Raw genomic sequence first — 20,732 nt, forward strand, 5'->3', positions numbered from 1 at the left:
TCCCGACATTGTGAAAATTAGAGGAGATTGGTGAAGGTAGGGGGAAGTTTGATTGAGATTTGAGGGAGTTAGGGTTGGAAAGGGGAAAAAATAATGGAGGAATGAAGATGAGGAAATGAAGAAAGAATGAAGAAATAAAGGGTGTTGCGGGTTTTAATTTTAGTCTGATTGATGCGTTTTGCCGGTAAGTGAACTGACAGCCGGTCTGCTGGCTGAGCACCCCTTCATTTTTTCAATTTTTGCGAAATTTCCCTCAAACATTTTGACCTCGCTACCGGTGGACGAACCGGCTGCCGGTCCACCGGTAGAACACTCCCCTCGCTTGAAATTTTCCTTGCCCAGGTGTGTCCTGCCGGTGAGCCGGCTGCCGGCCTACCGGCAGAACACTACTCCACTCACAAAATCAACTTCTCAGCAACTTGGGAATGAGTGCTCTGCCGGTGAGCCCGCTGCCGGCCTACCGGCAGAGTACTCCTCTTCACCAGATTTTCAATTTTTCTTCAAGTCTTCACGTGTGTCCAGCCGGTGGGCCGGCTGCCGGCTTGCCGGCAGAACACACTCTTATCAGCAATTCTTCGTGTTTTCAGCTTACTCATGTGTGTCCTGCCGGTGAGCCGGCTGCCGGCCTACCGGCAGGACACAACACTCCTTCAATTTTCTTCAAAACAATTTGCCCTCGGTGCCGGTAGGGGCACCGGCTGCCGGCCTACCGGCAGAGCACTACAATCAGCTCTTTGTCACTTGTTTTCCTTCAACTTGCTCAATTTTCTTTAACTCGGAATTCGAGCTTTTTCGTTGACCTCGGGATTCGTGTTTTCCACATCTACGCCGACGCATCATGTCGGGATTTCGGGTCAAACGAAAATAATGCTTGTTTTTCTTCAAGTGTGACCTCCGTCACCAATCCAAAGTTGACAAAGTATGGTTCCAAATCTCTCATTATCTACCTAAAATGCATGCTATATACAAATGGTGGTTCTTGAGGAACTCCACCAAACCAAGGCTTGCTTAATTTTGAAATCAATCATCCCCCAAGGATGGGGAGTCTTCCAAATCAACTTCATTTCGGGTCTCAATGGGTAGACCCTCATAGAAGTACTTAACTCGATGACCATTCACCTTGAAGCATTCTCCCTTGTCATTCTTCAACTCAAAGGAACCGTAAGGAAACACGGTGACTCTGTAGATACCCAGTATCTACGGAGACTCCAACAAACACCCGATGATTATCGGACTACAACATGTTTTAGGATCGCAGCGTTTGATCGACAGTTTGTGTACAACTTTACATCGGAAAACTTAAAACGATTTCTAAAACAAAACATTTCAAAACATTTCAAAAATACCTGGAGTGTATAATACACAACGACGGGGTCGCGATGACACTAACTAGAGTCAAAACCGACACCAAGCCAAAAAACCGACTCGAGAATTCAAAATCCCGACTCCAACAACGAGTCAAACCGAGTCAACCACAGAAACAAAATATCTTCAAGCCTTCTATATTAAGTTTTCCCGGATTCATGAATGGTCAAGTACCAAACATGTGACTACAAAACCTAGGATAGAACAAATCATGATTGCGTTTGTTGTGATAGTGACAACACAACTCGAAGTGCCGCGATTTGGCTCGCGCCTCTTTGACCAGCCCAGGTAGCCACGTCGCTCAAAACTCACACAATCACTCATTCTCCTATAAATACCCCTCAAATGCCACCCATTTGAGACTTACGCGAGTGTCCGCCCCCTCTTTTCTCCCTTAAAATTCTCGACTCGACTTCTAAAGTCACAACCCGACGCGTGTTTACGACCTACCGATCGTAAACACGAGCCTTACACATTGTTTGGTACCGTCATCGTGCATTAAACTACTTGTCCGACCACTTTGACCACTACACCATCACTAAACATTTAAAACACTCTTTTACTTACCAAAACGGTTTTAAACCGAGTTTTTTCCGATCAAACAAGTTGTTACACTTACGTCGGTCACTCGCCACAACCAAACATGTAAGTATGAGGGTGTAAAAATCCTCTTTTATTATGTTTTCATTTGTTTCATGACTTTAACATGCTAAAACATGCATAACATGAACCAAAACATGGAATAAACGAGCCAAAACTAATTTTTGGTCTGAGGCGAAGCCCCTTAGGTCGCCTCGGCTCGCGCCTAAATGGGGTGTTCGGACGAGAGATCAACCGTGTTTGTTCTCGTCATTTCCCTTAATCCATTTTTCATATTTGTAATCGGTTTTTACCATTTCAAGTATTTTCGAAACCTTTTTGTTTCATTTTACATGTTTTAACCATAAAGCATTTTTCACCCTTGGTTCTTCATACCATGACGGTTAAAATCCGTGCTTTGGTGATAATATTTGGTTAATGACATTTAAGAGGTATTTTAAAACCTTTTATTTCATTTCTTTACATTTGCAAAACATGCATATTAGTCACCAACACGAAATCATCCTTGGTTCCATATACCATGCCGGATTTTAACCCGGGTGCGATGATGAGTAACGACTAATTACATTCAGAATGGACTTAAAACAATTAGTCCATAATCATCTTCAAAACTATTCATGTCAAGCTTGTCAAACCGAACCCGACACCGAATATTATCAAACAATGATGATTATTCGAGTCTAGTTCTTCAAATCAACAAATGCGGTCTAAACGACCCTTTCAAGATCAAACCGGGTTCAAATACCCACTTTCAACACGTTTTACAACGTTTTCTAAAAGATCGAGAACACGGCATACGGCCGTTGGCTAACCCGCGCCTCAAGCAGGCCTTTTCTTTCTCATTTTCAAAACAGAGGGAGGCCCTTTACACCGCCGGTTGGCTCGCGCCTCTTATAGCCGTCAGTGCAGGGCTTGTTCCCTTCCAAAGATTAGTCCGGGGCGATCCCGACTCGGTTAACCCGGATATAGGACGGATCGGATGACTATTCGATCCATATTTGCCAAATGCCTTACTAAGACAAATGGATCATGTTATGCACCCTAAACCTAATACGGTAAATGGATGTTTAATTTCCGTCTTGCATGCAAATCAATCATTAATCCAACTCGACATCTTATACTTGATACTTGGATTAAATCAACCGACTTAGAAAGCTCACATGTTAGGTTTAAATCATTGTATGCGCATTCATGCATTTAAACCGTTTTATCAACTTTTGCATTCAACCAACCAAGATCGATCAGTAGAGGCCGCTAAACGCGGGCGGGATTGGGTGTCTGATTAAAGGGCTTCCCAATACGTACCTTCACCTCTTACTCAGAAACTTTGGATAGTGGACGACCTTATCCAGGGCGTACGAGAGTCATTCTAGAGATAGGATGCTAAAGAGGGACGATTTCCTTATCTTTAGTACCTATGTCAAAACGCTGCTTTGTGCTTCGATTTGACCGAGGTATAAAGTGGAATTCGAACGGGTTCGTGCATCCCACAAATGCTTGGTGGCGACTCCGAACATCTCTAATCGTTTCGAGACCCTTACCGAGATGAAACCGACCGATCTAAAACGATCCGGTCGAAAGCACCTTTACGCCGCCGAGCGTGGCTTTCAAAAAGACCACTGCCGTTGTCCACAGATCGGCTGGGCATACGCAGGTGGGCCCACGTCCACAGATTGGCGACTCCGCTGGGGAAAACTAGGACACTTACGTCTTTGTGATCCCTAGATGGTGAGACTCGAACGAGGTCTTGGTTGGAATGCATTAATTGATATTACAGTCACGGTCGGGTTCCTTGTCCAGGCCCACAACCTAACCTTTATCGACCAATTGGCTCGTCTCGTAGGCGTGAGATTTCTCATCCCCGCGGTTCGAATCCCGATTGAGTCAAGCATACCATTGACGTTACACATTTCTGTTTCTTCAAAGAGCTTTCATCACTTTCGAGCACGAGGCTAGGGCACCCTCCTTACACATTTTGTTTGGATTGGTATCCCTCTCGCAAATCGGGGTTTGATTGCTTGGTGTGTAACCCACCCTTTTAAGCCAAAACCCATGTCAGCATGATGCATAATATAATGAAACTGTGAGTGCTTATGTGCTACTTGATCATAAGTCCTTCCGTGTCATTTTGCAAACTTTCAAAACACCTTTTTGCGCCGCTATAATGGCCGTTTCAAACCTCGGTCTTTCGCCGACCGTTGCACGCCCTTCTAGGCCGTCGTAATGACGATTTTCAAACCCGGTTTTGTATAACCATTTCAACATGCCTTTCTAGGCCGTCGTAATGACGATTTTCAAACTCGGTTTTATATAACCATTTCAAATCACCTTTTTACGCCGTTATAATCGCCGCGTCTAGACACGGATTTTAACCCGTTTCGCGCCGACAATGGCTCTTTCAAAACCCGAGAAAAGCACACGCCCTTTTTTCTCGAGACACTTTCGGGATCCCGAGGACCATGCATCGTCCCCGAGACCTCTTCAAACATGTCAAACTCGATTTTCAAAACATACAATTTTGAATTTCAAAACCGTCTTGGGAAGCAACACGCCGTTTTCCGAGCCGACTCAAACTCAAACCGTCTTTTGCAAATAAACTTAAGACAACCCTTTTCAACTGATCGACTTGCGGAGATTTCTATCTTCGGAAACCGCCCACTAAAGCGACAAATGAATCTTTTTGAAAATTTCTATTTTCGAAAACTTCAGTCCACCATTCCAATTCCGCCTCGTGTCTATCGAGTCAAAGGAAACGTACTTATGGGTCTTTACTTATGAGTCGTCTCACCACGAGACACGTCCAATGGCGTCACGCCGTCATGTTGGACCCGTGTCAAAGGTTCGGTCAAACACCGTCATGTCATAAATCGAGTCAGCACCGAGGGACCACACACGGTCACCCCGTCTTGTTGAGTCGATCTTGGTCTCCTCCTCTGTGTTGTCTGCGTTCAGTCTTGGAACCGTGTCGGATTGAGTTGTAATGAGCCGTTTTTCGCGCCTCGAGCCATGGCCCCGTCTTGACTTCGTCCAACAACAACAATGATAACAACAGAGATGTCACAACTGATCAGCTAGCCAGCCTACTTACCGCTCTTAAGGTCACCCTGGATCGCGTCGAGACCCGTATCGACGCCTTGGAGAACAAGGAAATTGGGGAACATAATACCCCACCTCTGACTCAGACTGAGAAGAGGCTGAAACTCTTGGAAGAACAACTCCTAGCCCGGGGTAACAACATCCACCTTGAAAATAACCGAAGTTTTGAACCTGTTGGGGACCAGTTACCCGACAACTTCACCCTGACTGATGTACCTAAGTTCAAGGGAGTGGAGGACCCACTCAACCACATCCATGCTTTCAAAGACTACATGGCCATTAAGGGGGTTAAACAGGAACTTTTTACCAGGATCTTACCATCCTCTTTGGAGCCAATACCTCGCCAATGGTACTACTCCTTAGACCCGAAAAACCTTACCACTTGGGATGAGATCGCAGTTGAGTTTGCGAAACAGTATGGCGACAATGTCGAGATCCAGGCCAACACCCGTACTCTCGAGGTGTTAACCCAAAACGACAAGGAAGGATTCACTGAGTTCCTAACCCGTTGGAGGAGGGTGAGTACTCAGTTGGTTAGTAAGCCGAATGAATCAACTCTGGTGGAAAAATTTGTCAACAACCTCCGCCCGGTTTATGCCAACCTGCTGGGGTATCAGAATATCAAAACTTTACAAGATCTGGAGATTCTGGGGACACGCATTGAGGACGACCTCCGAAAGGGTGTCTTAGCAAAGACCACAGGCAGGGGTTATCAAGGATCCACCTCAACCGGATCTCGCCCTTACGGTCAGACAAACAAGATTGATGAGGTCAACCTCGTCGAACCATCTGCCAAGAAAATTGAACGCCCCCAGAGAGTGTTCACCAGCATAGGGTCAACTTATGCAAGTGCCTTGAAAAGGCTCATGGACCAAGGGAAGCTACAACCGATCGGGCCCACCCCGGACCCGGCCGACGCCAAGAAATCCCGATTTTGGAATCCCAACGCCTACTGACAGTATCATCGAGGGAAAGGGCATGATACAGAAAATTGCTTCAAACTCAAGCACCTCATTCAAGACATGATTGAGAAGGGAGACTTGCCTATACCCCCACCAACTAAGCCAAACAACAAGAGGAATCCTCTGGGAATTCACGCCATCTCTGACGATGAGCCGACCCTAGACTGCTCTCATCTCATCTTGCCAATTGACGATGAGATAAATGCTCTGGAAAAGGACCCTTTAGACGGAGTGTTCGTGTTCAGTGCTGCCACTATGCTCACTATGTTTCAGCAAGTTGAGGAGGCCATTGCCACCCTTTCTGAGAGAATCACCCGACTCGACGACGCCTACCGTCGACTCATCTTCAATCCCCCGGCACCACGTCCGCAAGAGAATTCCCCAAGCAATCAAAACTACCCACCCCAGGATGGATTGCTCCCGCGACCATTCTGGCATAGACCCCACAAAAACCACCTTCAAAATAACCACATTCATGAGAATTACTCTCAAAATAACTACCCTCAAAATAATTACCGTCACAAAAATCGCCCTCACAAAAATATTCCCCACAAGAACTACCCACCGAGGAATACCCCTTCAAGGTATCCTCGAGACCCTGAAATTAACGGCATATGGCGGGATGATGTTGAGGATGTCTACGTCGTCCCAGGAAAGGAGAAGCGGACGAATGAAATCGGACATCTCACCCGGTCCGAACGTCCCTATCAGAATCCGAGCAACCCAGCGGTCGTTCCAGCAACGAATGACCAAATCGTCCCAGAGGTGGACACTCAACCAAAGGCTCCCGAGAACTCGATCCTGAAACAGCTCCAGAAAGCAAAAGCCGAGATCTCTATCTGGCAACTGATCGCAACGTCTTTTGAGCATCGACAAGCCTTGCTACAGGACTTGGGAAAATTAACCGTGCCCTCCACCTCTTCCCCAGAAGAAATAGTGGCACACATGACAAGAGACGCTCCTGACCTGAGCAATCCGGTCGTCTTCTTCGACGAGGATATCCCCCTGTTCGGAGCCAACCATAACCTGGCCCTGTACATCACTGTGCAATGCCTCCAGAAGAACATACCAATGGTCCTTGTGGATGACGGTTCCGCCGTGAATGTCATTCCTCTCAAAACTGCCCACAGGCTAGGTATCAAGGAATCTGATTTAATCCCAACGAATCAAGGAGTACGCACCTACGACGGCACTCGTCGCAAGGTCGCTGGGCTTATCACTATAGCCATCGCAACTGGGCCACTAGAAAGACAAACCAGTTTCCAAGTGGTCGAAATCGACGCATCCTTCAACATGCTCCTGGGACGTCCCTGGATTCACGCCGTCAAGGCAGTCACATCAACGCTTCACCAAAAGATAAGGGTCCCCTTCAACGGGAAAACGATCACGATCACCGCTTCCCCAATCAAAGCAGTCATGAGAAGAGGGGTAGCCTCCCAAGCCATTGAGGAGGACGACAATGAAATGTGGAGTTTCCAAGCCGTGAACGCCATAACCGATGAGCTAACAACCTCTGAATGTGACCCGTTCGCCAGCCTCACGATCAACCGTATTATGATACGCCAGGGTTATTTCCCGGGTTTGTCGCTCAATCCTCTAAAGGACCCATTGCCTCCCTTGAAACAGGCTAAGGTCCCCAACATTCCCTTTGGGCTGGGATACGAACCTACCAATGAAGACATCCTGGAGATGAACCTCCTAATCCGAAAACGCAAGAAGCACGGAGTCATCCTCCGTCCCTACCACCTGACTCTCAACGGATACTTTGTCCCCGAGGGAGAGTCTGAACTCTACCACGGCTTTTCGGAGCCTATCTATGACTCTGTGGCGAAGGCTAGATACCCGGGAGTGGAAGTCTTCCAGGACTGCTACTTTATTCCCGACAACATCGAAGCTGCATCAACCGAGTCCAAACCGTCACCATGCCTCGACGGACAAGATGTCACACTACTCTTTGGGGAAGATAACATCAGACGCCTCGACTATGAGGACATCATTAACATCACCCTGAAAGACAATCAGTTTGATCCAACCGCCTTGATCTCCGATACTGACCCGGAGAAAGCCACCCAAGGCTGGAGGAAAACCATCAAGTGGACCGATCGCCAAGGCCGCATTCTCAAGATCACAACTGGAGAAGGCCATATGTTCAAGAAGGAAAGTGTTGAAGGATCTGAGTCTGAGTCTGAGTCGGAGTCAGAGTCTGTTATAGCTCCTAACACTCCGGAAGTCTCAGTCAAGGTCCCCTTCCCACTGTTTTATCACAAAGTCGTGGCTGATTCAGAGGCTGAGTCTACTAAGGTCACCCCCACTCCAATGAAAGGTGACAACCTGGAGCTTGTTCCAGGGGCCACTTCCTCGTCGTGTCGCCTCCGACCGACCCCGAGATGTCTGTCCTTTCCGAGCTTTTCGCTCGTGTCAACTTAATGAACGCTAAGTTTGCTTATGACTCGTCTCATTTTAACTGCAATGCAATTCTGAATGATTATGAGAAATTTGACTTGAGTGACTACCCACCTCACTTAGCCAAAGAACTTGACAAACGGGAAACCAGAACCCCCATCGTTGAGGAAACCGAGCCTATTAACGTAGGAACCGACAATACACCTCAAGAACTTAGGATAGGGACAACCCTGGACCCCTCGGAAAGACAACAGTTCATTGACCTCCTCCACGAATACAAGGACGTGTTCGCCTGGTCTTACAGAGATATGCCTGGGATTGACAGAGAAATCGCAGAGCACCGGATACCCATCAAACCCGGGGATAAACCTGTGAAACAGAAGCTACGCCGGATGCGTCCTGAGTGGGCCTTAAAAATCAAACAAGAGGTGGACAAACCGTTCAAGGCTGGGTTCATCAAAGTGTCTGAATACTCGGATTGGGTGGCCAACATTGTGCCGGTACCAAAGAAATACGGACGAATTCGGGTTTGCGTCGACTTTAGGGATCTGAATAAGGCAAGTCCAAAAGACGACTTCCCTTTGCCGCATGTTGACATTCTGGTGGACAACACCGCCGAGCATGCTCTCCTATCATTCATGGACGGGTATGCCGGGTACAACCAGATTAAAATGGCTGAGGAAGACATGCACAAAACAGCGTTCACTACACATTGGGGGACATATTGCTACACGGTCATGCCTTTCGGCCTCATCAACGCCGGAGCAACCTATCAAAGAACCGCTACCACTCTCCTACATGACATGATGCACAAGGAAGTAGAGGTATATGTCGATGACATAATCGTCAAATCAAAAGAACGGGACGGCCACATCAATGCCCTCCGGAAATTCTTCGCTCGTCTGCGAAAATATAACATGAGACTAAATCCTCAGAAGTGTGCATTCGGGGTCACCTCCGGAAAACTCTTGGGACATGTCGTCAACAAAAGAGGCATTGAGATTGATCCAACCAAAATCAAAGCCCTTCAACAAATGCCTCGGCCTAAGAACGAGAAGGAGATTCGGGGATTTCTCGGTCAGGTCCAGTACATCAGCCGGTTCATCGCCAAGCTCACTATGATTTGTGAACCGATATTCAAGAAGCTTCGCGCCTCCGATCACACCGATTGGGACGACGACTGTCAGAAGGCATTCGACAGGATAAAGGAAATCCTATCCAAACCTCCTATCCTCATGCCACCTCAACCGGGGATTCCTCTGTCCCTATACCTGACTGTAACCAACACAGCCATGGGAGCGATGCTAGCACAAACAGTTGGCAACGAGAAGCGAGCCATCTACTACATCAGCAAAAAGTTCATTAAGTACGAGAAGAGGTATACCCAACTGGAAAAGACATGCCTTGCCCTAGTATGGTCAACAAAGAAGCTGCGTCATTACATGCTCAGCTACTCGGTCCACATCTACTCCAAGATGGACCCAGTCAAATACATCTTCGAAAAACCCGTGATAAACGGAAGGCTGTCTAGGTGGACACTCATGCTGTCCGAATTTGATCTCACGTTTGTACCCCTCAAGGTTATCAAGGGAAGAGCAGTCGCGGATTTCCTAGCAGAAAATCCCGTCAACGAGGATCCAACGACCGACACATGGTCACTTCCTGACGAAGACACCCTTTGTGCCGACTCCGACGCATGGGACCTATACTTTGATGGTGCATCTAATCTGAGAGGTTTCGGGGTAGGAATCCTTCTAATATCACCGAAAGGAGAACACGTTCCGATCTCGGTCAAGCTAGACTTCGCCGTCACCAACAATGCCGCTGAATATGAAGCATGTCTCATCGGCCTACAAGCAACCATCACACTTGGCATCAAGAGACTGAGGGTCCATGGCGATTCCTCACTCATCATCAATCAGGTATCCGGATCATGGAAAATCCGATCTGACAGCTCAGCTCCCTACCAAGCAAGGATCAGTCAAGAGGCCGAGTTCTTCGACCAAATCGACTACTTCCACTTGCCGCGAGAGGAAAATCAATTTGCTGATGCCTTGGCAAAACTTGTCGCGCTCGTCAACATACCTGACGACATGGCGTCGATGCCCCTATGTGTCGAGAGACGGAGCGAGCCAGCTCACATTTGTGCCATTATCGACGACGAGGAAAGCCATGATGAACCTTGGTACCAAGCCATCCTCAATTACAAAACCAAAAATGAATTCCCTCCCAACTCTGATCAAAGAGGACAAAGAGCCATCCGTTTACTTGCATCACAATTCGTGATAAACCAAAATCAACTCTACAAAAGAACACCCCAAGGAATTCTCCTCCTTTGCATTGACCATCACAAAGCCAAGAAAGTCATGGGAGAGGTTCACGACGGAGAATGGGACCTCACATGAGTGCAATGATGCTTACACGGAAAATCATGCGGCTGGGTTACTACTGGACAACCATGGAAGCCGATTGCCGTAACTACGTCAAACATTGCCACAATTGCCAAATCTTCGCCAACATACAACACATACCACCATCCCTTTTATACACCATGACATCACCCTGGCCTTTCTCAACCTGAGGCATCGACATCATCGGGAAAGTCAACCCGATAGGCACCAAGGGACATTGCTTCGTCCTCGTCGCCATCGACTACTTCACCAAATGGGTGGAAGCACAGTCATATGCAGTCTTGACCGCCAAACAAGTGGCCAAGTTCATTCGAAACAACATCATCTGCCGATATGGGGTACCCCATGAAATCATCAGCGATCAAGGCTCTCACTTCCGGGCGGAAACTCAAGCTTTGCTGGACAAGTACAAGATCAAACGACATCGATCATCCCCCTACCGTCCCCAAACCAACGGAGCGGTGGAGGCAGCGAACAAAACTCTTGTTAGCATTATCAAGAAAATGCAAGACAACTACCGCGATTGGCCGAGCAAACTCCCATTCGCACTCTGGGGATACCGAACCTCCATTCGAACACCGACAGGCGCCACACCCTTCTACCTAGCATACGGTATGGAGGCGGTTCAACCGGTGGAGTTAGAGGTCCCATCTCTACGCATTCTATTGGAGAGTCAAGTCCCTGAGGCGGAATGGACCCGTCGAAGGTACGAACAGCTCACTCTTCTAGATGAACGGCGACTCAACGCCCTGCATAACGTCCAGCTATACCAACGACGTATACAACGGGCATTCAACAAGAAGGTCAAACCCCGAAACATCCGGGAGGGCGACTTGGTTCTCAAGTCAGTTCGGGCACCATTACCCGTCGATCCGAGGGGAAAATTCAAACCCAACTGGGCCGGGCCGTACCTAGTCAAGAAAATACTGTCGGGAGGCGCAGTGAGACTGAGTGACCTAGATGGGGAGGACTTTACAAACCCGACCAACCTAGACCAACTCAAGAAATACTACCCTTGAACCCTATCAACAAACAGCCTAGCCTAGTTTTACAATTAGCACCAACCTCAACCCTTTTCAAGTCAAGTTCCTCAATATGTTCTGATTTGAAATTGCATGTTTTATCGAGTCTAAGCTGAGGCACCTTGCCTGTTTCAAATGTCCTTTGATCCGTCAAAGGCAACGTCCATTTGCACTACAAAAACAAAACCCCTGAACTACGAGCATGGTTTGATTTCACCTCTTCAGGTGAATACGTAGGCAGTCCCTCTTATGCTTGAGGGATACAACCACAAAACCCAATTCAAATTCACAAAACATTTCGAACTACGATCATGGTTTGATTTCACCTCTTCAGGTGGATACGTAGGCAGTCCTTTCTTACACAAGAAGGATACAACCATCCCCACATACAAAATCATCCCCATCAAAAAAGAGAAAGGGAAAACCATTCCCTTTCCCCACAAAAATACAAAAATGAGCCTTTCTCCCTTTCCACAAAATACCACTTCCCCAAGTGCAATTGTTTAGGACGATTCAAATCGAATTGCCTTTACCAAACGGATGGAAGAAACAAGCGTTCACAATTTTCGACACGAGCAATCCTCTTATTTAATTAATAATGGGAGGGATTACAATTTCAACGACAAATAAAGCTCGACGAGTCTACAACTTGTCAAAGCTAAGGTGTCCACTAACACACCTCACATAGTAAAACTAGCACAAAACACACAATAACTAGCTACTACAACATAATAAAAACTCACAACAATAATACAACATAATAATAAAGTGGGTAATGGGGGTCTTCACTCTTCCATTCTACCCTTGCCTTTTCCCTCGGGGTACATCTTCCCCTTGTTCTTCTTGTTGGCCCGCCTAGCATGGACTTCCACCTCGGAACGGATCCTAAATGGATCTAAGACGGCGACGGCCTCCGGTCTAGCACAAGACCCCATATTCGACCCAAGACGAGCCAATGCACGGCCCACCATACTCTTGGGGCCGGAACTCCTCCTCTTCGGCGGTCTCATCACATCGGGAGTAGCTCCATCAGCATACTCCTCAAAGAAGGCACGGTTGGCCTTGCCAACCTCTCGGTACTTCAAGTCGACAACCTCGTCCTTACGAAACTTGGATCTCTCTTCCAAGGACGGAGCACGTGACCACTTGACATAAGCGGGAGTCACCCATGTCGTGGCAGCGGGGTTTGGCACCTCCCAAAGCGGCCGAGTGGCCCACCACGTTTCAAAGAATTCCACAAGCTCGGAGTTCCGAAAAACATTCTCTTGGACAAGAGTATCTTGAGCGGGCACCTTTTGTTGACGCCCCATTTGCCTCATGAGCCTTTCGGGATAAATGAAGGAAACAACCTTCAAACCCACCACCATCATAGAACGAGGACTAGCACCCGAAGCGGGCAACCCCGTGAAGGACCTCAAGTGCCACCACGGCACCACCCAACGGATATGAGGACCACCCTCCTCCGCCAATCTTGCGGCCCAATAGGCCTCGGTGGAAGCAAAACTATCCGGATACAACTTCTTCCTCATAGTAAGGTGACGGAAGGAGTAAGAAGAAGGATTAACCGGAGGCTCTACATACCTTAGCCTCTCCAATAGCCACACTTGGAGGATCCTTGGCGATTCAAAAGAGGGAGCTTCTCCACAAGAGCCTTCCTTGTCCAAAGCTTGGATAATCTCTCCAAGCACCAACCACGATGGATCTCTACCATGCTCCATTTGCTCAATCACATGGATAAGGGTCATGCTACCATGGCATCTTGGCCCCTCCTTCTTCAAGACGTCAACAAAGAGGTACACATGGACAAGGCAAAATGCAAGAGCCCTTCTCCTAGCCACCTCCGAGACATTAGCATCTAACCTATTCGAGAAGATGTTAATAAGAGCCAACATATCCACACCATGGGGAGCAAGAAGAAAGTTGACTTGGCTTGTTGATAAGCCCAACATGGAACGGAATTTCTCCTTGTAGCACAACCGAGTCGGAGGAAGCACCGGAGTACAACCCGCCACCCACCAATGACTCCAACTTCTTCTAAGAAGAGGACAAATCTCGCCCTTCGGGAAAACGAAAACATGATGTTTCGAATCCCAAAACCGAGAACATGCTTCAAGAAACAAGGGTTGCACCTTGACTTGACGAAGCACCAACAATTGACCAACTCCCATGCAATCGAGTTGATACTTCTCGGGAGGCGACAAATCCCGGCACCATTCTCGCAAGGCGTTCTCAAAAGCATCCATGAAATATTTTTGTGGAATAAGAGGAGGTTTTGTAGAGATGTTTTTGTGTTTCGGATGCTGAAACAATGAAGCGCAAACGTCTCTATTTATACAAAATGATCGCGCATTTTTCGAAAAAGAAGAGAGCGCTTCCATCGCAAGACGCTCGCGCCTCTTTGAGGCTTCTCCAGGATTCCGCTGTTGACTTGTCTCTTTCAACATGTGTTTTCTCCTGACACCTCAAACCTCCCGCCTTGGGAACCTCGCCTCTTCGGGATGATCCGGAAATTTTGTGTTTCTTCACACTCACATTTCCTTGTTTTCGCGTTTTACGAAATCCAACACGGTTTCCATGACACAGCTTTAAACACACGGATTTTTCTTTCTTTTTTTAAGGGGGGAAGGGCTAGTCGCCCCGATCCGCGACGGATCGTGTCCATGTCAGTCGAAATTCCGAAAATTTTTCGCTTTTTCGCAAATCAAAAATCAAAATCGAAAATTGATAACACGACATCAATTTTCCTCCAAAATTCAAGCACTCACAAATTCGAGTCTTGACCTCAAAAGCAAAATGTACTCGCAAAAATCCTTTTCTAAAAATTCTTTCCTGACGGTCTGAGTTTGAATTTTTCGAGTCATCTTCAAAATTTCGATGCAATTTAATTCACGACACTAGTTAATTGCTCAAATTTTCAAATCAATTCCTTTTGAATTCAAAACGTGGCGATTTTGCCACGGAATTTTCAAAAATTCATTTTCAAAATTTCAATTTTAACTTCAAGTCATCTTGGTTAATTTTGATTTTTCAAACAAATGCTTTACGTGATCAAATGCTTCTACGTGTTTATATGCTATCTATTGCCTGTTTTCTACACTAACGATGCAGGAACTGGTGCAAAGCAAAAGGGGGGTCAACAGCCAACAACGCTCCTCCGAAACACAACACAAAAAAGCCAAAAATCACAAAACAAACCACAGTCCAAAAACATATATATACAAACCGCCTTACGCAAAATACATCAACAAACGTCTATCATACAGACACTGGCCTAAAACAAACGTCTATCATACAGACACTGGCCTAAAACAAACGTCTATCATACAGACACTGGCCTAAAACAAACGTCTATCATACAGACACTGGCCTAAGACAACGAACTGGTGGCTATCCGCCACCTACCGAACTAAGCACTCTCTATCCGCTCAAACGGAAAAGAAAGAGAGCAACAGGGGAAACAGAGGAGCAACAGCAAAAGCAGAGGAGGTTACCATGACGATAACCCTCCGCTCCTGCTCCATGACAAAAAAGAAGATAATGCCTGGCAGATTTTGGATGATGAGGAGGCCAAGAACCATGACGCGATGCACCACTTCGGTGCTGACCCCCAATCATCAGCCATCCTGCCCATGAGCCACGACGAAAAGGACAAACCGGCCATATTAGCCGCCTATCCGGATCTCGGCAGACAACGACCAATGATCGATACCCGATCATTGGCCGGACAAAGGCCTCCAGGGAGAAACACAACCAAGCCTGTAACAAAAAACAGTCGACTCTCCCCCTCCGGGATCGACTTCCTCCTCCAAAGCCTCAACAACGGACCCCATCGGTCCCAAATGATATCCTGCAATCAAAAACAACAAGAAAAAAACGTCAGCCGAAATTTCGGCATTACGACGGCATGAAATGGATAAATCCAAAAACAACAAAACAACCTGCAAACAAAAAACAAGGGGCAATCCCGCCCCGAACCATTCACAAAAAAAACAACACAAAAACGACTCGCCCCTCTTTTCAAGCAAAAGACGTGTAACACCCCGATAAACCGGACTGTTACCATCTCGGTTTCCCGAGAAAGTGAATAACAAAATAAACTCCAAGGCAAATTATATAATTACTTTAACTTAACTATTACAAAACCTCATTTACATCAAATTACAAAGAACTAACATAAATAAAAGTGAAAGACTTCTAAATAATGATCTAGCTACTAAGTCTTCTGATCCAGTGTCTCACGCCCATCAAGCTCCCATCCTATCTCGTAACCTGTCAGGTCTGCTCCCCAATATTTGGATCATCACAGGTGTTCACGAATACACAGGGTCAACCACGAGGTTGAGTAGGGAATACAATGAAACAACAAAGTATGATATGCATGCTCCTCCGTCACCTCCATCTCCATCTCAACTCATATCTCATAACCCGTACAACCTGACCATACCGATCCCAGTAGACTATATATCGACCGAAGCCGATCCGCCCCGCACTGAGGACACCAGGGCAAGTCCTGCAAAACCCGCCTAGGCCTTATCACAACATCATCATCACCACACCACGTCACCACAACATCCTCCATCTCCAATGCATATGAATGCTCAAGAAATTAATGCAACACAATATGTATATCATTGAACTGGTAAATCATAAAATCATGCCGGTTACCGAATGTTTTGATAATATACTCAATACGATCAATTCAGTCAAGCACATTCCAGGTATGAATCGTAACATGAATCAACAACCACGAATCAAGTCAACGTTTACAGTTTGGTCATATGAAACACAAACAAGTCAACACAATTCAACAACAACGATAATAAGTCAAGTGTATTTCCCTACCTTTTCGCAATCCAAGCACACAAGCAATCAATTATGATCCTTCACATATCCATCACCTACATAACATAATTATGTATAATTACCACCTACTCAATCCAACAATCATGCACATAACCTAGACTCATCATAACTTAATAGGAATATCAACTTAAAGGACAAACACGATTTTTCCGATTTTCCAAAGACATGACAGACTCGGAATAAAATACATAACTAATTCCAGAAAAATCAAATTGATACAAGGCCAATTGGATTGGAACCCCATGAGTCTTAGCTACAAATTATATCTAACGTGTTTTTCTCAAATTCCAAACTTATCAAGAGTTTTCAGACTGATTTCCAAAAACTGACAGAAACCGTCGCATAAAAAGAATTGATTCATAAAACGAGTTTAAAACATTATTTTGCAGTAATTCTAAAGCCTATTATCATCTAGACTACAAAGATAATGTATGAAGAAGCTTCATAATTGAATCGACATAAACATTAGGGTTTAAAATCATTTTCCACAACCAAATCAGATTCGCGGACTTTTCAGCGACATGTTCATAAATAAATCACCTAGGACAAACCATAAAGAATTTGACTATGAGATTTTATATGCATAAACTAGACATCAAATAAACAGGACTCTCTTTTCAAACGTTTTGAAGAAGAACACTTTAAAACAGTATAAACAATGGAATGAAATCGACTTACAAACAGGGAGATCGAATTAGGTTGGAATCGATGAGAAATCTTCAATCAAATGAAAGGCTCGACAATTCTTCTTCCTCTCCCTCTCTCTAGGTTTAGAAATGGTTTTATGAATGATAAAATGAAATTAGAAATGACTCAACTGTTAAAAGAGGGGAGAGGGAGAGCGGCTCTTAGATTAGGTTTAGGGTAAATGATGGTTACATGTTCCGGGTAAGGCAAATGGTTTAAACGGGTATGGTAATTGGGTAAATGTAGATGGGTAGATGGGTGATACGATTCTTGACCCAAAAGACAAAATGTGATGTAGCCCGACTCAACATATACGATATAAACCCGACTTAATAACATTCACGATATTACGATGCAACCAATATGAAATGTATAATAACTAATATATAATAATATCCGTTTAATCGATTATATAAGATACGGGGTATTTGGTCTTCTCCCCTTAAAATGAACTTCGTCCCGAAGTTCGCTCCCATACTCAAACATCAAAAGGGTATTGTATATCGTACATACGGACATCACGCCTTTCTAACACAGTTAACACACACTTTTGACACATCAATTAAATATAATGAACACGAAATGTTACATTCTACCTTCCTAAAAATAAACTTCGTCCCGAAGTTTAACTCATCTTCACATAACCCAACTAATCAGAAGTAAGAACAAAACATAGAGAACTCGTTTGCATAGGTACCGCACAACGGAACATCAACTTGATCAAAACCACAATCTACAAACAGTGCAACATAAACATTAAGATTTTACAATCCTACCCAACTAAAAACATGGTTACGTCCTCGTAACCTCTTTTCAACTTTCATATTCCTATGCAACAAAATCACTGTCAACAACATGTAACAGAAAAGAACACATGATAAGAGATTGCGCAGTAACATTAAAGTCGAAAACAAGGTTTTATTATGGAATTAACTGATTGTCAACAAGTACACTTATTACTTAGCTCATGCTTAACTTAAAACACAACATCAAACTAAAAGAACAACAAGAAAGGAGCCAAAGGTTTACACGGTTTCATAACAGACCGATCATGGTGTTACTAGCTCTAACCTAACAGTCCTTAGGTCGCGCTTACTCTGATTCTGGTGACTTCTATGTCATTCCCTTCCTAGTTCACCTCTTCCCCAAAGTCTGGTTTGGGTGGTTCGATCGTACTTTCGGCATCAGGTACATTAGCATAAAATTCGTATCTCAGTGCTTTGATATAAAGTCAAAGGTATGCTCGGGCGAGTAAAACTCTAAGCTACTCACCCACGAGTCAGGTCAAGGATTAGACAATTTAACTACAATACGAACCAAAAATCAATATATGAGAATCCGAATGAAATAAGGCTCAACTCAAGGCCAAAGTCCACACGGTATATCGTAGTATAACTTAAGCTCCATATTATGAGAATCAATAGCACAACACAATCTTAATTAATACGTAGTACCTCCATTATCTCCTAGCAACCAAACGAAAAGTTATTACTGCCAACCATTACCAAATCTAATTGTTTCCTTTACAAACTTATAGATTTCCAATCCTTGTGCTCAATCAATCATATATGTCATTCAAATCTACCCAAACCCATCTCACCAAAATCCCCCTCTTGACAATAAGATATATAATACGTACTTATATAATTGCAAACCGAAATAATGACAATCATCAGAAATTCACAATTACCATGTATAAATTGGTATCATAAAACGATGACAAATAATGACACATACACATACAACCCCGAACAATAATAAAAGTATTAGGGACGGTAATATCGTGTTACCTCGATAAAGAAAATAAAACTCAACCACGTCCTCGCATATGACGAAAATAGCTCACTAACTAATGGTCTTCATAATCAAAGTTGGTGTTGGGATAGAGTAGGCACGAGGGCAATAGACATGTATGTAATTAAGCAAATTTGATGATCAATTATAGACCATGAACGAGGGAGAGTAAAAATAACAAAACAATTTAAGAAACTTCTCACATTTGTAAACATATCACAGAAAATAGATCTACCACTACTATCCATCACAATCACAGGATCTTATTGACATGTCCATACAACCATTTACTCACTCACTGATTTAGGTCACGAATTAGACCGATGAATTTAAACAATCAACAACATACTCATAATTCATATTTTAAATTATCAAAATTGTTTGCACGATATAAATTCTGAAAACATATTTCCCAATAAAAGTAACAACATATGATCCATGACAACAACAACATTACTTCCATATCGCACATGTGTTTAACATTTTAGCAACCATATCATTCAATTGTGTCCAAAGAACTTAGTATAACTCATTTTCAAAGAAACAAAAGATCTCGCATAAACAACTTAAACATGTACGTATACCATCATATAACTTGTAAAACATTATCTATGACAAAAGATTAGCAAGGTGAACAAGTTCTCTGGTTTGCACGGTTTGAACAACTAGGCAACTCGCGGCTCAATTAAACGTAACTATAACGACTATCATTTAAACATGCGCATAACATGTGAATCATCAAAGGGTTATCTCATTATAATTGGCCAACATAGCTGACATAAAAAAAATTTCCGTCAAAATAATCACCTTAGCATTTCATAACAATACAACTATGAACATATCCCATAAGGAACAACAACACTATTTTATTATCATATCATAAGTTTAGGTTCAACTGAAATAAATTAATGCAATGAAAGTAATAAGTATAACTATAGGCACACAGACTCACATAGAAGACATTAGAACTCAGATGACATCCTACATGTGTGAACATTTAGACATACTCATTACTACCATCCATGTGTAAACATTTAAACATAATTATTATAAATATTCATGCGAGTATATTAGAACAATCAAGTTAACATTTAACGCCACCAACTTTACCAAGATATGACAATATAGCTTTACATTTATATATATCCGACCACTATACAAATATGATGAACACCAGAGATATTACAACATGCCAAACATATATAAAATATGCAAACAACCGGACTCATAATAAACATTTCACCCTCGGTTACGGATCAAATTAAGCTATTCAATTTCACTCATACTATCATGCCAACAATGTTATCAACTAAGCTTTAATTTTATCACTTGTTAAGATACATAACTACTGAACATGCATGCTACTATCGTCATATAAAAAACATTATAAGGTCACATTAATAAGGCTCATGAAATAACCAAACAATTGTATGAAAACTCAACATAGAACGCACATTTTACAAGTCATGATTCACGTTGTAACTTCCAAGACCACGAACAAATAACCGTCCGATTAAAACTTGATTTAT

Source organism: Silene latifolia, chromosome X (genome assembly GCF_048544455.1).
Source record: "Silene latifolia isolate original U9 population chromosome X, ASM4854445v1, whole genome shotgun sequence".
In the NCBI taxonomy this organism is placed as follows: Eukaryota; Viridiplantae; Streptophyta; class Magnoliopsida; order Caryophyllales; family Caryophyllaceae; genus Silene; species Silene latifolia.